Below are 15,034 nucleotides of genomic sequence, written 5' to 3' on the forward strand. Positions count from 1 at the left end.
TGTCAGTATACAAAAGTAAAAAAATGGCATTTGCCACTTTAATTAATATTCCTCTGAACTCTAAGATGGTTGAACATCATTTCATAATTTATTGTCCATTTGCATCTGCTTTTCTGAAATGTTCGTTTATGTTGTTTTTTTAATTTATTTTCATTTTCCTATTTGCCTGTTTGCATTGTTTAAATTAATTTCTTAGAGTTCTTTCTGTGTTAGAACCATTAAGACTTTGTTCCTCAGAAAAATTCTTCCTCAGTGTATTGTTAGTTTAGGACAGCATCTGCAATATAATTTTATAAACATTTTTGGGAGAAACAAACATATCTGCAGTTTCCCTCATGATTTCTGAATATTTGTTTGTTTATAAAATTGTCCATAAGCCCAAGTTTATGTCCATATTATCTGCAGTATTTCTAAGTAGTATTTTTATTATTTTTAAACAGTTGGCTCTTTAATCCATCAGGGCTATATTCATATTTTTGGTGTGAGATGAGAAATGCAACTGTTTCAGCATGATTAAAACTAAAAGTCCTTTCCCCACAATATTTGCAATGTTGTCTTTGTTGTATAATTGGTTCTCACATAGTTGAATCTGTTTCAGGCTTTTCAGTTCTGTTCCACTGATTTATTTATTGCTATCTATATTTAATGCACTTTATGGTCTGGACTGAGTCTACTTTTTCAGTTTGATTTCTCACTACTTCCTTCCATATCTGATGACCCAGAAAGACATCTCTGTGTATTTCTAATCATATCTGTTAAAATCCTGCTAATCCTCTGAGACCTGTCCTAAATGTCTCCTCTTCAGCAAAGTCTTTCATTATTTATGTAATCTGCTGGGATTTTCTTTCTTTCTTTTTAAGTAACAAAGTGCTTTGTATATACTACTCACATCTCTTGTAACATGCTACCATAGATTATAATTGCTAAGGGTGGGATATTTTTCCACTAATTTTCTTTATAGAAATAATTGCAATATTCTCTATTATAAACAATGCTATAATAAATAACTTCAGCATTTTTTTTACCACATTTCTGATTCATTCTTTGAAATAAAACATAGAATTGAAACCGCTAGATTACAGTTGATAGTTTTTGCTTGTTTGTGTCGGGACATACCTATAGCTAACATCCAGGAAGACAGAAACTAGAATTTTGGAATAAGCCATAGGTTGGCATGGCATATCATTCTTCTAATATGTATGAAATTGATTGGTGATTTTTTTAAAATTTAGGATTTTTGGATATCTATTCAAAGATGAAAGTGTCTGTAGCTTATTAGGTTTGTTGGTTTGTGTGTGTGCATATTGTTAGGGATTTGATGGTTGGTTTGTTTACAAGCTAGCTTTGACAGGTTAGGTATTACAGTGATGGATGATAGCTTGGTAAACATGCCAGAATATTTCCATCCTCTATTGTGATAGCTTAAGTAGTAAATTCTATGTTCCTTAGAATACTGATCAGACTGTAACAAAAAGTCACCTGGGTCTGCCAACATCAATATAGTTTTGTTTTTTGTTTTTTTTAACAATGTTTTAAATTTCTTCCAGTTTTTCTTTAATTGTTTTATATTTAAAATATCGCTGGTGTCAACTTTGGCAATTCATGTTTCCCTAGAAAATCAACTATTTCATCCATAATTTCTATGTTTCAGCAGTAAGTTATATAAATAGTAATTATTTAAAGTTATATAAATAGTAACTGTTTAAATCTATTTTCCCTTTTTATGGTATGACATCTTGGTTAGGAGCATAGGCCTTCAGGGAGTAAAATTTAGATTCAAACACAATTCTGACACAAAGATGTGTCCTTAGGAAAGTTTTCTAAACTCTATGAATTTTGTTTAATGGAGATATTTATCAGTTCCTTAAAAATGCAAATATCTTTAGGGCAGTGGCATCATTTCCCTTGTTCAGCAGTATGTCCACAGTGTCTCATAGAGTGCTGGGCATATAGTTAGTACTTAATAAATGTTTATGTAATAAATGAGTGGATGATTTGCATAATATTGTTTTGAGGATTAAGTGAACTAAGTTCTTGTAAATTACTTAGCAAAATACATAGTGAATAGTGAGTACTCAATGATTGTTAGCTATAATGATTTTTAAATCATTAGTTTTGTCAGAGGATTGTCTTTTTTATTTGTCTTTGAGCATTTTGAGTATTATTATTATTTTTTTTTTATTAATGAGTCTCTTTTTTATTCACTCACCTACTTTCTTGATCAGCCTACTTATATTGTACTCTAACTTTTTGAACTAAATGATCAATATAGTAATTATTTATGGTTAATAATAAAAGCATATAAAACTGTACTTTCCTCTTCTATCAGATGTTGGTACATGCCATATATTTTGGTATGTAGAGATATACTCTTGTATAGTTTCTGCTTTTTGGAGCTTGTTGAATCAATCTTTGCAGTTAAATATAGGACCAATTGTTGTGAAAGTCACATACCTATTGGAAAAGGGTATATTTTATATATGACAAAAGATTAAAAGTTAGCTTTTACATAGTTTTTGTTAATTAGGTAATTAAAATATTATTTTAATATTTTTCATAATTTTAAAGCCATTTAACTTTTATCAAATCACATCTCATATGGAATATTTGTACACTTGAAAAAAAAACAGTTATAAGCAAAGCTAGTCTGCTTGAAGTAAGAATGAGGGACTTGGAGTTTATCTGTTTATTCCTCCACTTCACAGAGTATAGTAGAAAACTACTGCTCTATGTCCTTTTTCGTTTTTATTCTAGTTTATCTGTTAGACTGAGAGAGGTGTGTTAAATTTTCCACTATTACCATTACTACTAGTATTTTCTTGCATTTCAAACAATTTTATTTTGTATTTTGGTTAACTTTTTCCCTGCAAATAAATATTCATAAAAGTCAATACACTTCTGTAATACATCATCTATATATTGTGTGACTTTACTAACAATTGTCACCCCAATAAACTTTAATTAAAACAAAAAGCCAATACAGTTTTAGAATATTAACCTTTATAAAAATAAAATGATCCTCTTTCTAATTTAGTGATTTGTTTTTTGAAATAAAACATAGAATTGAAATTTCTATGTTTTCAAAAAACAAATTTAATGATTTGTTTTTGAAATAAAACATAGATCATCTACAAAAGAACAATAATTTCAGTGTTCACTGGCTTTCCAGTAAAGTATTCCAGTGAATACTTTAAATAATATTTTATCCTATTTATCCTCTGATTCATTCTTTCTTTCCTTTTTTTTTTTTTTTGAACTGATTCCCCTAAATGGTAAATAGATTTAACTTTTGACTCAATCTTCAAATTTTTGTCTTTCAATGGTGAAATTTAACTTTTTAATTTTGTTGTTCCAATTGGTAATAATTATTCTTATTCAGCCATTTGGAATTATGAAATACAGAAAATACATAATTTCATATTAATCATGTTAATAGCAATAAACTTGGGAATAAAAATGATCATGGATTAAAAAATGACTTAAGAAGATATGGCTATAAAAGTATGCAGATTAAAGTATAGAATAGAAATTAACAATTAAAAATATAAAAGTATAAATATAAAACTTAATGGATGGGTTAAACATCAAATTAGACATAGTTGAATAAAATATTTTTTGCAAGTGGATAGAGTTCCTTATTCAGAATGAAGCACCATCCAGACAGAGAAAGTAAGAGAGAGGAAAAAAAGTGAGACACTGAGACTAGAGGTAGAGGAGATAACATAATATCATAAGAGAAAATGGCATAAAAATTTCCCAAAATGATGAAAAGCATGAATCCTCTAATACAAGAAACACAATACAGAGATCCCCGACATATGATGGTTTGACTTACAATGATTTTCTAACTTTAAAGTGATGCAAAAACAAAACACATGCAGTGGAAACCATACTCTAAATTTTGATCTTTTCCCAGGCTAGCAATACGCAGTATCATACTCTCTCGTTATGCTGGGCAGCAAGCAGTGAGTTTCTACTCCCAGTTAAGCACAAGATCACCGGGGTAAATAACTCTTGTTTTACAGTGTACTGTGTGGCCAGTGCTTTTAGGATACTGTTTTCTGAGCATGTAGGGTAAGCTAAGTTATGATGTTTGGTATCATAAGAATTTCATCTTATGATATTTTCAACTTACAATGGGTTATGGGGACGTAACCCCTTTGGAAGTCAAGGAGAATCTGTATATACTAAGAATGACAATGACCACAGAACACCAATGCCATATATTAGGAGTAGTCAGAAAGGGAAACTAGATCATCTACAAAAGAACAATAATTTCAGTGTTCACTGGCTTTCCAACAGCAACAATGGAAACAGAAGATGTTGGAACAGTTAGTTATATCCAATGTGCTTAAAGGGAAAAATACAAAACAAAACTGTAAAGCTAGAATTTTGTACATAGTAAGTTGTTTTTTAGAAGTGAAAAGGAAATGAAGATATCAAATCTACAAAAACTGAACAAGTTAATCACCATTAGACTATAACTGAAGGATACATATATTTCAGGAAAAAAGGAAAATGACTCCAGAAAGAAAGATTAAGATGCAAAAAGAATGGTAGAAAAACAAACAAACAAACAAAACTATACTATTACACTAACAGCAACAATGACAACAACAACAACATGGACATATAAAAAGGGACAGAACTAAAATACCGATCAAAAAGAACACATAATTAAACAGAAGGAGTGAACAGAGTTAATATGTCCCAAAGTTCTTTTATTTTGAGGGAGGATAGTTAAGATATTGATGAACAATAGACTTTAATTATGCATGCTAAAATTCATAGGGGAACCATTAAAAGAGTAGAAAAAGGATACTTTTTCAAACAAATGGAGGGGATAGCAAAGACTGGGAAGCTCAGCTCTTCTCAAAATGCACTTCTTTTTTCTCCTGGTCACACATTTTCTTATTTTACATGCAAATAGGCATGACCATGATGCTGATTTCTGGCCATGAGATGTAGTGAAATTGACCCTAAAACATCTGCGGCTCTTCCACTCTGTCTGTATTGGCTAGCTTCATGTCAATGCCCAGGGCAACATTGGAAGTCGGGTGTGTGTGTGTGTGGGGGAGATAGCAGAGACTGGGTCTGTAAATGTCTATTTTGAGAAAAGTGTTAAATGACTACTTCATCAATGACAAAAATAACACTTTTTCGATACTGCTTGAATGAAACAGAAATATTTGTCTTGCTAAGATCCGGGTAGTTGAAGGTTAATTTGTTATTCCTGCTAGCATCATTTTAGTAGCATAGAAATTGATATGTAGAAATAGATAACTGCCATAGCAAGACCTAATATATTTGAAACAGTTGGGTGAGAAAGGGCGAAGATCTGATATTGAAAAATGAGAAGATGAGGACCCTGTTATGCAGTGGCAAAATTCATGTTTGATAACTTGGAAAGATAATCCAAATATTTATAGAGCCTACAGACAGAGTTACAAGATAGAATGTTAAAATAGTGTGTGGATTGTCACAAGCTTCATTATCAAAGTATCAGGAAAAAAAAAAGATGAGCTCAAAAATACTAGTTGGATTTTCAGCAGAATTAATAACAGAAGGACTGCAAAACATGGGACCTTAGTAGCATAGCAGATTAATTGCAAAAATGGCTTCAATTCTCCATCACTGTCTATATCCACATCCTTTACTGTGTAACCTATCTAATGAAGAAGGCCCTGACCCTTCCCCACACACAAGGGAGCCAGGTTTTACAATGAATGCTCACGCTGAAGAATTTCATGTTTGTGATGGACCAGTGACTGGTTTGGGTTTCCTATTTTTTTCTTTTCTGAATGGAATATTTTTTTCCTGTGGATAATTAATTCCTGTTCCACCTTTGTGTTAGGCCACATAACTTATCTTTTAAGTTCATATGTTATAGAATCAGGAGGGTCCATATCTGAACCTAATGGAGATATGAAAATCTGGGATTTGAGTATTTGCAGAGACTGGATGGGATTTGGTCTGTCTTCCTTGAGGAAGGGGTGAATGCATCCAATATGTGGGAAGCATTGAAATGTTCATCAGAAGAACAAACTGGCTAAGTGTTCAAAAATCACCTTTCCCTTTCTTCCTGGGTGCATAATTAGACCTCATTTTCCAGTATCCTTTAGGTAGGGGCATGTGATTCGATAGGTAGAATATGGAAAGAATGATGTATCAAGCATCATCCGGTACTAAACCTTCCACATGATACTCCATTTTTACTATTCTCTGGTCTGCTGAATAGATGCTGATGCCAATGGAAACTCTTGTAGAAAAACATATAGGAAAATGTTTTCATGTCCGTGTTGTATTAAAGGATCATTTTTCAAACATGATGTAAGATATTGCTTTCCATAATTTATCATTGATACATACTGCACTAATATTAACAATTTCTTTTCATTAAACGATATAAGATAAGGTCAAGCCACAACTTGGGAGAAATCTCGTGTCACACAAATAACTGCAAAGACGAATAAATTAGATAAAGAACTCCTATAAATCTGTAAGAAAAACAACTCATAAGAGTGAGCAAAAAACAAAAGAGGAAACACAAATGATCAAGAAACATATGAAAACACATACAGTACCATTAATAATCAGGGTAAATGCAAATGTAGGCCACAAAGACATTCCATTTCATGCTTTAAAAAATGGTCAGAATGTGGTGTTTTGAGAAACATAAAAATACTAATTAATTGCAGGCATGGATGTCGGTCAATAAGACTGATTTACACACTGATAGTGGGGTTTTATATGGATACAGCTAGTTTGGAAAACTGTTGGAATCAACTTACAAATGAGAATAATCACATACTCTATAATCTGGAAGATCATTAATGTAATGTAATGGAATCACAAATTATACTCCTTAGAGGAACTCTTGTGTATGTCCACAAGGAATAATGTACAAGATTTCTATAGTGATATTTTAAAATAAACATTTTTTGAGATTCCTTTTGTCTTTTTAGACTGTTAATTGAATCAGACAGTTTGTCCTCTTTGAGTCTGGCTTCTTTCTTTCAGCAAAAGATTATGAGATTCATCTATGTTGTGAGTTACCAATAGTTCATTCCTTTTAATTGTTGAGTCGTATTCTAATACATGGTTAAGCCACAGTTTATCCAATCACCTGTTGAGTGTTGGACACATGGTTTATTTTCAGTTTTAAGTTACTATGAATAGAATTGCTGTTGTACATTCATGTACAAGTTTTTTGTGGACATATATTTTTATTTCTCTTGGGTAAGTAGACGTAAAATAACCCATATAGGTGAGGTAAATGTTTAACTGTACAAGACACTGGCAGACTATTTTCCATTGTTAATTACATGATTTTATACCTCCATCAGCCATGTATGAAATTTCCATTTGTTCTACATCCTTGAAAATGCTTGTATTGTCAGTCTGTTCCATATTATTTAACATTAATATTCACATTTTACAACACTACTTATTCAAACTGTTACTTTCCACATTGAGTTACTTGGCATTTTTGTAACAAAGTAATTGACTTTATATGTGTGGGTCTTATTCAGGACTCTCTTCTGTTTCATTAATCTGTAAACCTGTCTTATTCCAGTTCCTCCCTTTTTTGATTATTACTTTTATATAAAATCATGAAATCAAATGTGTATGTCTTTTAAATTTGTTCTTTTTCTACCAAATTGTTTTGGGTATTCTTTGAATTTTAGTGTAAATTTTAGAAGTAGCTTGCTAACACCTATAAAAATAGAAGCTTCCTGGGATTCTGACTAAATTATGTTGAATTAATTTACCAATTTAGGAGAACTGACATATGAACACTATTGAATTTTATAATATTGTATTAGCTCATTTATTTAGATATTCTTTCATTTCTCTCAGCAATGTTATGTGATTTCTCAGTGTATAGGTCTTGTGCATATTTTGTTTAGTTCATTGCGAAATATTAATTTTGGTACTTTTTCGTAGATTCCTTAAGATAGTTTGCATACACATTTATGGCATCTGCAGAGACAGTTTTACTTCTTCCTGTCCCATCTCTAGGGCATTTTATTTCTTTTTATGCCTTATTTTACTGTCTAGGCACCCATTAAATGTTGGACATAAGTGATGAAAGGAATAAAAAAGGAAAACATTTCAGTCTTTTACCATAGTATATTGAATAATGGTTTTTTTGTAAATGTCCTTTTTCTGGATGAGAAAACTTCCCTCCAGTCCTACACTGTTGAGAATTTCATTATGTATATTGAATTTCTTCATTATGTATATTGAGTTTTGTCATATGCCTCATTTACTAAGATGAATATAAGAGTCTTCTCTTTTTTCTTTTTACGTGACAAATTACATTAATTAATTTTAAAAAGTTAAACCAACTTTACATTTTTGAGGTAAACCCCACTTGGTCATGTTGTATAATTTCTTTTTTGACAGAATTCATTAGTGAGCTCTCTGGGTTCTAAGTTTCTGTATTGGTAATGTTTTTAATTACAAATTCAATTCTATTAATAGATATGGGACAATTCAGATTTCTTTTTTTTTTTTAACTAAAGTTTATTGGGGTGACAATGGTTAGTAAAGTTACATAGGTTTCAAGTGTACTATTCTACAATACATCATCTATATATCACACTGTGTGTTCACCACCCAGGGTCAGTTCTTCCATCACCATATATTTGATCCCCTTTACCCTCATCTACCACTCCCCATCTCCCCTTACGCTCTGGTAACAACTGAACTATTTTCTGTGTCTATGAGTTTTTGTTTCTTTATTTATTTGTCTTGTTCCTTTATTGCTTTCAGTTTTACATCCCACATATCAGTGAAATCATATGGTTCTCCACTTTTTCTGTGTGACTTACAACACATATTTCGCTTAGCATAATAAGAGACAATTCAGATTTTCTAGTTCTTCTTGTGCCAGATATGAAAACTATGCCTTTTAAAGCATTTGTTTATTTGGTTTAATTGTAAAATTAAATGTTGTTAAAAACATTCCCTTCCTGTGAGAGGTTTTGAAAAATAGTCGGTAACCACAAGACGGTCATGGGGGTTTGAAAATTAATTTGGGGAATGTACAGAGGGATAGTGGATGGGGGGAGGGGGGTTCACACAGTGTGAGGGATATAAATGATAAACGTCTAAGTTTTGCTTTGTCTTGTGCACCTGAAACTAATTAAAAAATAAATAAATAAATTTGGGAAAAAAAAGAAAAACAAACAAACAAACAAACAAAAAACAAACATTCCCTTCCTGTCATTTTAATGATTTAGGATAGAGGTGTAGTGATATTTCCTTCCTCACACTTGTTATTGAAAATATGGATTTTATCTCTTCTTTTTGATGTTTACCAATTTTATTGATGTTTTCTAAAAACCAGCTTTGGATTTCATTTTATTCCCCATTGTCTGTCCATACTCAATTTCATTGATTTCTGCTATTTTTTTTTTTCCTTTTATGACCTTTGGCTTTAAATTGATTGACTTTTTTAATTCTTTAAGATGAAGGTTTAGATCATTGATTTTCAAATTTTCCATTTTTTAAATATATAAATGTATGTCTAACATGTTGTGTTTTCATTATTTTTTAGTTCAATACATTTTCCAATTTCATTTGTGGTTTCTCCGACAATTTTGTTATTTAGTTGTGTGCTTTGAATTTCTAAATATTTGGTGATTTTTCAAGTATTCTTTTGTTATTTATGTATAATTTAGTTTTGTTGTATTAAAGAACATACTAAAATGTCAATACTTTTATAATAAGTGACCCTTGCTTATGGCCCACTGTATGGTGTATCTTGGTGAATGTTCCATGTGAAGATTTTTAAAAAATTGTGTATTCCATAGTTGGTGTGTGTAATGTTCTTTAAGTTTCATTTAGGTCAAGTTGGTAAATAATTGTGTTCAAGCCTTCTGTACTTTACTGATATTCTGTCTTTTTGCTCTTATAATTGATAAATTACTGGAGAAAAGTGTTAAAATCTCCAACTATGTGAATTTGTCAATTTCTCCTTTAAGTACTATCATATTTTGCTTCATATATTTTAAAGCTCTATTATTGGGTACCTATGCAGTTTGGATTTTGTAATGTCTTTTTGAGAAATTGACCTTTTTATTATTATGAAGTGCCCATCTTTAACTTATGTGACATTCCTTATGCTGAAGTACACTTTGCCTGATACTAACATAGTTACTTAAACTTTCTTAGGAGTAGTGTTTGCATGGTGTATCTTTTTTTATTCACTTGCTTTTAACGAATGTGTGTGTAATTTTTTACATTTAAAGTGGGATTCTTGCAGACAGTATATTATAGAGTCTTACTTTTTCATCTAGTCTGACAATATCTGCTTTTGGTGTGTTTTAGTGAATTAACATTTGATATATCTGTGGTTGGGTTAAGGTCTAGTGTTATAATACTATTTTTCTATCTATTCCACCATTTCTTTGTTCCTTTTCTGCCTTTTTCCTTGCCTTGTTTTCTTTCCTTTTTTTTTTTTTCCAGTATTTCATTAAAGTTCTCTAACGGTTTATTACCTATAGTCCTTTATTTATATGTGTATGGTTGTTCTAAGATTTGCAACATGTATCTGACAACATTATGGTTATATGTCTCCCTGTTCTTGTCTCATATATTTCTTTGTGTCAATCTTATCATACAGATTTTTCTATATATGTTATAAACCCTGCAACACATTGGTATTATTTTTACTTTAAATAAAAAAATAAAATTAGATATTTTAGAAATCAAAAACAGCAAATATTTTATATTTATTCACATTTTTAAAAAGAAAGATAAAACTTTTCTTACTCTTTATTCTTTTGTGGAATTTGGAGTTTCCAAAGCGTTTTCTTCAGATTAAAGAATTCTTTTTAACAGAATGTGCATTTTTTAAAATTACAGTTGGTGTACAATATTATATTAGTTTCAGGTGTACAACATAGTGATCTGACATTTATATATCTTACAAAGTACTTATCACACTAAGTACGCCTAGTAACTATCTGTCACCATGCAAAGCTATCACATTATTACTGACTCTGTTCCTTTCACCTTTCTCACTCAGCCCTCCACCTCTCTCCCTTCTGGCAACCATTAGTTTATTCTTCATTTCTATGAGTCTGTTTTTGTTTTGTTTGTTCATTTATTTTGATTTTTTAAAATTCCATATATAAGTGAAATCATGTAGTATTTGTCTCTCTCTGTCTGACTCATTTCATTTAGCATAATACCTTCTAGGTCCATCCATGTTGTTGCAAATGGCAGTATTTTGTTCTTTTTATTGCTGAGTAATAACTCATTTTGTACATATACCACATCTTCTTTATCCATTCATCTATTGACAAAATCTGGGTTGCTTCCATATCTTGGCTATTATAAACAATACGGCAATGAACATGGGGTGCATATAACTTTTTAAATTACCATGTTTCCCCGAAAATAAGACCTAGCAGGACAATTAACTCTAATGCGTGTTTTGGAGCAAAAATTAATATAAGACCCGGTATATATTATATTGTATTGTATTATATTATATTATATTATATTATATTATATTATATTATATTATATTATACCTGGTCTTATATTATAGTAAAATAAGACTGGGTCTTATATTAATTTTTGCTCCAAAAGATGCATTAGAGCTGATTGTCCGACTAGGTCTTATTTTCGGGGAAACATGGTAGTGTTTTCATTTTCTTCAGATAACAAATACCCAGAAGTGGAGTTGCTAGTTTGTATGGTGGATCTATTTTTTGTTTTTTGAGTAATCTCTACACTGTTAATATTCCTTATAGTGCTGTCTATTACAACAAATTATTCAGGGTTTCTTGTTTGACAATGTATTTCTCTTTCATGTTTGAAGAATTTTTTCACCAGATAAATAATTCTAGGCAGAATATACATATATATATATGTATATTATAAATACATATATATATGTATATTATAAATACATACATACATATATATATATATATATATATATATATATATATATATATGTATTTTAACTTTTTATTTATTTTAAGTGTATTTTTCCAGGACCCATAAGCTCCAAGTCAAGTAGTTGTCTCAATCTAGCTGTGGAGGGCGCAGCTCACAGTGGCCCATGTGGGGATAGAACTGGTAACTTTGCTGTGAAGAGCACTGCGCTCTAACTAACTGAGCCAACAGACTGCCCCTAGGCAGACTATATTTTCAAGATTTTCTTTTTATCATTGATTTTCAGCACTTCGATTATGGTGTGCCTTGATATATTTTTCTTTGTGTTTATCCTGCTTATGTTTCATTAAGCTTTGGAAATCGGTGGAGTTATATTTTTCAATAATGTGATAATTTCGGTCTTAATCTTTTATTTATTTATTTATTTATTTATTTTGCCTACTTGTATCTTCTGGGGCTAAACTTTCATATGTGTTAAATAATTTAATTGTTGTTTCATAGAGCTCATAGGCACAATTCAATATTTTCTCTAGATCTATTATAGTTTCTATAGTTTCTCTTGTTCTACCTTCAATTCCATTCATCCTTTTTACTGCAGTGTGTATCCTGTTATTAATCCAATAAAGTAATTTTTTTATTTTAGTGTGATATTTTTCCATTCTAAAAGTTTCATTTTAAAATCAGTCTCCATCTTTCTTTTGATTATGTTGATATTTTCCTTTAAATAATGGAACATATTTAAAAGACCTATTTTAAAATACTTTTTTGTTACTCTATTATCTGTCATATTTCTAGGTGTTTTCATTGACTGATTTTTCTCCTGTTTATATAGAGTTCACATTGTTTGTTTTGTTGCTTCTTCACATTTTTAGCATTATTTCTTTTTATTTATTTATTAGAGGTTATACATTGTCTGGTGCCTGAACTTTGTCTTTGTCACAGAACAATAGGTGGATTTTGTTCTGGCATGCAGTAGATTTACTCATAGTTCAGCTCAATCCTTGTAAGACTTACCTGTAATCTTTGTTAGGATGAGTTCAGAGTACCCTTTATTTGAGGACTAGGTTAATAGTAGTTCTAATGCCTGGTCTTTTTTATGGTCTCTACTAAATGACCCATTTGTTCAATAAGGTTTTATCATTCTGGTTGTTTGGAGTTTGAATTTTTTCTGACTGTGCAACATCCAGTATTTTTTCCTTCTCCAGGAGTTTTTCTTAGGGTGTAAAGTCTCATTCTGTGCACTCACAGCTTACTCTTTGGTCATATACTCAATGAAATTCCAGCACAGATTTCAGGAGGTCATTCTCTGGGTGGCTCCCCTTTCTGTTATTCTGCCCCATATATTTATTTGGCCCTATAAAATTCAGTCACCTCAGCCTCTTTGCTATCCCTACGCTATCTTTTCAGCTCAGTGATTTTGTTCTGCTCTTCTTGGGTTCCTCCTCCCAGGGTCAGTTTGTGGTGAACGCCTACTGGCAGAACGCTGGAATGGTGATCACCTTCACCCAATTGTTTTCATTCTCTGAAGGATTATACTCCTGCATGATCTGTTCTTCAGTAAATGAAAACAACTGTTCCTTATATTTTGTTTAGGTTTGTAGTTGTTTAGATTTGGGGCTAATACGATACAATTATTCTGCCAGACTTGGTAGTAGAAGTCCAAAGTTGTAATTATAGGTGAAAAAAAATCTCTGGTAATAATACAATCCCATTAACAGAAGAATGGATAAATATGTTTTATGTATTACTCATGACATTCCTATTAATTAGCAAATACATAAACTGTACCTACTTTGAACACAATGGAAAAATCTTAGAAATAAAGGTGAGGAAGCAAAAGCAAGTAATAAATGACTATGTCTGTTATAATATAATTTTAGCAATGTTCAAAAATCAAGCAAAAATAAAGAATATAAATTTAGAGGTATATCCATACATCATAAGATAATTTTGTTGAAATAAATCACAAGAATGATAAACACATACTTCAGGCTATTTGTTCTTCTTGAGGGGAGATAGGCAGGTGGGATTGGTGAAGACCACAAATTGACTTTAAATTTAATCATTGTTACTCTAGGTACTGTTTTGATTCTAAAGTTGGTTGCTGGGTTCACAAGCATTCATTTGTGTTAATCATGTATTACATTAAAGGTGGGTAGACCCAAAGTGTGACGTTTTCATTCCTCGCTCATGGTCTCAGAGGTAAGCTTCTTCATCCCTACATTCTCTGCCAGTTATTTAATCTACATATAAATAGTTTAATGCAATGGAAAGAAATCTTAGTTCTTTCATATGAGAATAATCCCTTCTTGATGTTACTTTCTTATATCTAGATTTCTGTAATTCTCCTCAGTAAAATACAGCATTATTGAACTAAACATTTATTTTGCATGGCATCTTTTTCGTCTGTCTTTAATTACTACATCGTTTCTACCTTAGTTTGTGGTTTGGGACTTACTGAATTGGATTATAGCTGACCTTTAATTATTTGCTTAAGAACACATTATCTCAAATAGTCATGACTAAAGTTAAATTTGCTATTTTCACTGTCTAAAATTTTCAATACCTGAATTTTCAGTGGTATATCATTGACTTCCTGACTCCAGCTTAGACTATTTTAAATCACTTTATTTACTTCATTGTAATAAAATCTTAATTCCTATGTACCCCCTCACTCAATGTCTCAGAGAAAGGAACCCAGTATGACTAGGGAAAAAATGTAATATGGATGGCAAAACTATGGGAGAGGGGTGAGTAGATCCTGGATATGAGATTTCAGGGGGCTGAGAAAATTCTTCTTGTAATAGGGAGAAAAAAATGCACGTTGATGGCATAAAAGGAGATCTAGTAAGGAAAAACATCAAGAGGACTTTAGTAGTAAGAGTGATTATGGTCAAATTACTACTAAAAAAAGTGATTTAATAGTAAGAGTGATTATAGTAGTAAGAGAACTCAAGTATGTTCATTAACTCCTTCAGAAAAGCTTTTCTAAGTCCTCACTATATGTCAGACCTGTATTAGAAGTGAAGATCAATAAAATGAATATTATAATGCCTTAAGAAATTTATGACTTCATAATTAGAGAGACAAAAAAATGAACCTAATGATTCAAATA

General features: G+C 31.1%; 1 protein-coding gene across 2 annotated transcripts in view; it reads right to left on the reverse strand.

Moving 5' to 3' along the window:
• CNTN5 (contactin 5) overlaps positions 1-15,034 on the reverse strand; it is a 1,268,958-nt gene that overhangs the window by 283,474 nt on the left and 970,450 nt on the right. The window lies entirely within an intron of this gene.

This window comes from Rhinolophus sinicus, linkage group LG06 (genome assembly GCF_036562045.2).
Source record: "Rhinolophus sinicus isolate RSC01 linkage group LG06, ASM3656204v1, whole genome shotgun sequence".
Classification (NCBI taxonomy): Eukaryota; Metazoa; Chordata; class Mammalia; order Chiroptera; family Rhinolophidae; genus Rhinolophus; species Rhinolophus sinicus.